Source organism: Labeo rohita, chromosome 18, assembly GCF_022985175.1.
Source record: "Labeo rohita strain BAU-BD-2019 chromosome 18, IGBB_LRoh.1.0, whole genome shotgun sequence".
NCBI lineage: Eukaryota > Metazoa > Chordata > Actinopteri > Cypriniformes > Cyprinidae > Labeo > Labeo rohita.
Window position 1 is genome coordinate 4140522 of NC_066886.1, and position 6000 is coordinate 4146521.

The window sequence follows — 6000 nt, forward strand, 5'->3', positions numbered from 1 at the left end:
CAATTAGCTCACTGGGAGATGCTCCGAATAAAACACTGCTAAATAACAATTAACTTACAGACTGCCTCTGCCTTGTTTTAATTGATAATCACAGTGTCTTTAACATGTTTGTAGAAGGAACCTAGTTCCCTTTCAATTGAGTAGCATATTGTTTTATTGTACAATAAGAGCCATGATGAGACTTCACCTGCTGGGAGACCCAGAGGAAAAAACATTCACATTACCCTGCTGTGTGAATACAGAATAGGATATGCCACTGCATCTGCTGCCCCATAGGGTGAAAAAACAGCACGTCCCTGCAGGCCACTGGCTGAGTCGACTTCCCATCACTTCTGCCAGCTGTGCCACCCCAATATGCCCACCCTAAGAGACTTCATAAGGGTGATTAAAATACAGTCTATACTTGTAAACAATTATCAGTGTTTTAAATAATGAGCAGCACATTTCTGCAACAAACTGAATATATATGTATGAATTCATGCATGCACCATCCTGCAATGCAATTCAGATTTAATTTGAGCAACAATGTAGTCTATTTCATTTAATGTTACCTCATCTGACACCATCTGTTCAAAACCTAATCATGACATCTGGTGCTGTCAGCTTATTTTTGTTTTCACGAGTACCATTACAAATTTCATATTCAATTCTGCTTTGAGCTGATTTGATCTCCCATAGCCACTGAGAAAATCATGTAGTACACTGATGCACAACCAACCATGCTCAGGGAAAATGTAGCTTGATGCTCAATGGCTCTTCTTCAGTAGATGGAGAGGTGACCTGAAATACACCCAAGGCAGGAAGCTCTTAGAGTGGAGAGGGCAAATGAGTCCACGAGCTTCCAGCTGCTTTCCTGTCATAAGCAGTAAGGTTCGTATTGAAGCTAGTTTTTTACTTTCCCTGGATATACTGAACCTTTAAAAGAATAGTCCACCCCAAAATGAAACTTCTTCCATGTTATACCACACCTGACACAACAGAAGTCAGTGGGAACTGAAACACTTTTTTTCACGTTCTGCAGAAGAAATGAACACATACAGGTTTGGAAAAACATAAAAGTGAGTATTTTTTGGTGGACTATCCCTTTAAGTTTTTTTGACCTGGTCAGCAACCCTGTAAAGAACTTCCAGTAAATTAACTATGGAAAGGACGGCACATTTCGCTGTGCCAAGCCGTAGAAGCGAAATAAGTGTGTTTACTGGCCCCTTGGGGCACTTAAACATTTGCAGAAGCTTACATATTAATGAGAAACACCGAGCAGAGGAAGGCAGACGGTTGTGAGTGTTTGCTCAGGCAGATTCACAGTAGATCACATACTGAAATGGTACAAAAAACATGCTAATGCACCATAAAGATGGTCTTTGGTTAAAGGGTCACCAGCCCAAACCACAGGACGATCTGCACATGCTGTAATCCAGATTACCAGGTTACTAAGGGCCCCTGGATTACCACTATAATTCTCGCTAATGCCCCTTTTAATGGAAGTAGCCTTTTCCTCACTCATCTTCTGACCATGTGAAATGGCTTCTTCAGATCAAAGTTTTCAAAAGGGTTAGAGCACTTAATCTAAGGCAGAAGGATGTCAGCAACCAGCAAATACATTTACATGACTTTACAGTGCATTCTGTATTTTTAGAAATGCAAAGATAGGCTTAATCAAGTGCACTGAAGTTCAAAATGGAATGCAAACACAACATTGTTTTCATATGGTTGAAATCCCAAAAACCCAAAGAATATGTCTAAAATATAATTTTACTATATGCTATAATGTATGTTTGCAAACAGTAAAGCTTAATATTAAATAGAAAATATATGTTGTATATTTCAACTTCAATATACCAAAATATATTTCAAAATGTATTTCAGGGGCAAGAAAATAACATTTCCAATGAATGTATTTTCTTGGGCTATATATATATATATATATATACATATATATATATATATATATTACAAATACAAATACAAAAAATGCCACAAATATACTGGTAGAAAAGATACTTTTGTAAATATATTTAGAAAAATATTTTAGTGAATATTTCTGCCACTTATGTGTATTTTATAATATGAATGTAAATATATAGAGAGAGAGATTTTTGTTTCGCTGTTTTTGCATTATGAATGCAACTGCCAACTGCGTGTGTTAAATAATATTTTAAAATATATTTTACAGATGTTGAAATACATTTTAAAATTATATTTTAATATGTGTTTAATATTATGTTCTTTTATGTTCTTATTTAATATTTAATGCTCTTTTAAAGTATGCTAAATAAAATGCATTATGCAACAACAACAAAAAAAATGCAGCAAAAAAATTTTAAATGACATTTTTTATAATTATTATTAATTTGGTGTGAACTCCAAGCACTTCACAGATGTAATGATCAAAAAGGGCATATTAAAAATCATTGTTTATATTAATTCTAATTCATTTGTTACATGGAAATGTTAAATTGATTGCATTGTGGGAAATGGAAGTGAAAAATCAAGATGCATTAATGCTGCATCTCAAATGCTGTAGTTCTCATGCATACAGAAAATTCACATACTATGCAGAGTACTTTATACATAGAACTTTCGGTTAAACATGTCCATAAAGTGCTTCTAAATACTAATATTCTGTTCCATGTTTCTCCGTCTACACATCCACATAGGCTGCGGTGAATATTTAGAGTTCCTTTTGGAGTTTTGGAACATGCATTAAAAAGAGATGAGTGTTTTATCGCCGGATATGAAGAAAAAATAAAACAGCACACCAGCCAGACGAAAAGAACGGTAAAAGGAGTGCTTGTCTTCTTTATTGAATTATTGATGCCACACTCCAGAGATTCACAGACTGTGTAGTTCCTGGCAGAGTCCAACACGCAATATCTGACCTGGTGTAACCGCTAATTCACATCTTCATACTAGTGCCATATCTGGGTGTCTTAATGACTAGCCTCATCGTGGCTATTAAAGCCAAAGTAAATCTCATTTGGTGTTTTAATCTATTGCTAACTCTGTTTGCACGCATCTAACCCTTTCTTTTCATACTCTAACATACTTTCAACATAAATCTGCTGCTAGCCTTTTGCAGATGATTTTATGCCACTTGTAGTTGCATTATGAACCATGACTTCTCTGCACTAAAAGAGATCATCTGGACGGGAGACGAAGCATCTGTCAGTGCCAGTTTTAGCACTAATCCGATCTCATCTTCGCCCTCAGATAGCTGAGAACTTGAGGTGAGAGTGAAAATCCTCCTCCCGCCTCATTCAATACCACCCAATGTTCCTCTTGCAACAACCTATATTTGCACTCTCATAAAAGATGGGGCATATTAGCAGGCCTACATTTTAGTCATTTTTGATAGAAGCAAGCAATTTGTTTGTCAACAACAGACGCAAAACGTCTATAATGCCCACAAGTGTTTCTGCCAGTGAATAAACAACAAAAAAGGTAATTGCGATTTTTTTTATCCCACAATTTAGACTTTTTTTTTTCGCAATTGCGAGTTTACATCTCACAATTCAGACTTTTTTTCTTGCAATTGCAAGTTTATTTATTGCATTTTTTAAAACGGACACAGGCTTCTATGAAAGTCTAAATTATGACTTATAAAGTCAAATTTTAGATTAAAAAGTCAAAATTATGACATACTTAAGTCATAATCCAGAGATTAAAAAAAAGTCAAAATTATGACTTTAAAAGTCGAAATTATGACTTACTTAAGTCATTACGAGATAAAAAGTCAAAATTATGACCAAAAAAAGTCAAAATGATGATTTCGAAAATTGTTAATTTCGTGATAAGTCGTAATCTTGACTTTTTATCTCATAATTTCGATTTATTTTGTAATTATGACTTAAGTAAATCATAATTTTCGACTTTTTAAGTCATTATTTTGACTTTTTATCTCGTAATTATGACTTAAGTCATAATTTCGACTTTTTAATCTAAAAATTTTGACTTTATAAGTCATAATTTTGACTTTATAAATCATAATTTTGACTTTTTATCTCATAATTTTGACTTTATAAAGCATAATTTTGACTTTATAAAGCATAATTTCTACCTTTTATCTCATAATTATGGCTTTATAAGTCATAATGTTGACTTTCATTTCATAATTTTGACTTTATGAATCATAATTTCGACTCTTTATCTCATGATCATGACTTAAGTCATAATTTCGATTTAGTAAATCATCTCATCTCATAATTTCGACATTATAAGTCATAATTTAGACTTTTATCTTGTAATTACAGCTTTTAAAGTCATAATTTCGACTTCTTATCTCATAATTATGATTTAAATCATAATTTCGATTTAGTAAGTCATAATTTCAGCTTTTTATCTCATAATTGTGACTTTTAAAGTCATAATTTTAATTTATTCATAATTTAAACTTTTTATCTCATAATTTTGACTTTTTATCTTGTAATTACAACTTTTAAAGTCATAATTTCGACTTTTTATCTCATAATTATGATTTAAGTCATAATTTCGATTTAGTAAGTCATAATTTCAGCTTTTTATCTCATAATTGTGACTTTTAAAGTCATAATTTTAATTTACTCATAATTTAAACTTTTTATCTCATAATTTTGACTTTTTATCTCGTAATTACAACTTTTAAAGTCATAATTTAAACTTTTTATCTCATAATTATGACTTTTAAAGTCATAATTTCAGCTTTTTATCTCAATTACAACTTTTAAAGTCATAATTTCTACTTTTTATCTCATAATTGTGATTTTTAAAGTCATAATTTTAATTTACTCATAATTTAAACTTTTTATCTCATAATTTTGACTTTTTATCTCGTAATTACAACTTTTAAAGTCATAATTTCAACTTTTTATCTCATAATTATGATTTAAGTCATAATTTCGATTTGCTCATAATTTTAACTTTTTATCTCATAATTGTGATTTTTAAAGTCATAATTTTAATTTACTCATAATTTAAACTTTTTATCTCATAATTTTGACTTTTTATCTCATAATTACAACTTTTAAAGTCATAATTTCAACTTTTTATCTCATAATTATGACTTTTAAAGTCATAATTTCAGCTTTTTATCTCATAATTATCACTTTTAAAGTCTTCTCATGTTTTAATGTTGTTGTTAGAGGACTTTGGAGTAAATTAATGCATTATGGGAAATAAAGTCCTCTGCCATTTGGGTCATAAAATGAATGTTTATTAAACACAAAATACATACAAATTAAATATAGGTAGCATTTAATGTTTGATAATATATGTGTGATAAGTTTGTTCATACTGAAAAAAATATATATAATAATAAAAACTACATCAATCTGAAAACAAGTCTGAAAACGCTCTTTGCTTTTCGCTGATTTACAGTATAAAAACTAAACCACGTTTGGTTGTAAAAAATCAGTGTCCATATTTGCAACATTGCAGTTTGAGAAACAAAAACCGAAATATTAATTCAGAGGGAATTATGATGTAAGTGTCATATTACTCAAGAACAGTCACTCAAATTATTCACAGCAAAAATGACACGCATCTCAATGCCTGAAAGAAAAAGCAAGGCAGAACTGCTGGAGCTGAATCTTGTGCACTTTTGTTTTTTTCATGCAAGCTCAGTTTTGCTCAGAGAATTAACTTTGTCCACAGAGGCCATATTTGAGAGTTTTATAAAGGCTTTTAAAAAATAATTAGCTCTGACTCGTTCTTCTGAAACTCAGGTTTTTCATGCAGAGGGGCTTATGGCATTAGTGAGATGTTTAATAATTCAGGTTTAGTCAAAGATGTTTTGTGCAGACTGTTACAGCACTGCCACCTGCCACGCCGGCTGCATCTGAGTCATTCTGAGCCAAAGCACTCTCACGCTGCTCACTGCTGCTTCAGTTTGGCCAGGTGACAAAATCATTATCACTTCAATGCACTTTGCATACTACAAGCAGCATGAAACAAAAGAACAAGACGCAGAGAATTATGACTTGCCGTTCATTTCACACTTCACAAGATTATAACGTAGTAAATTAA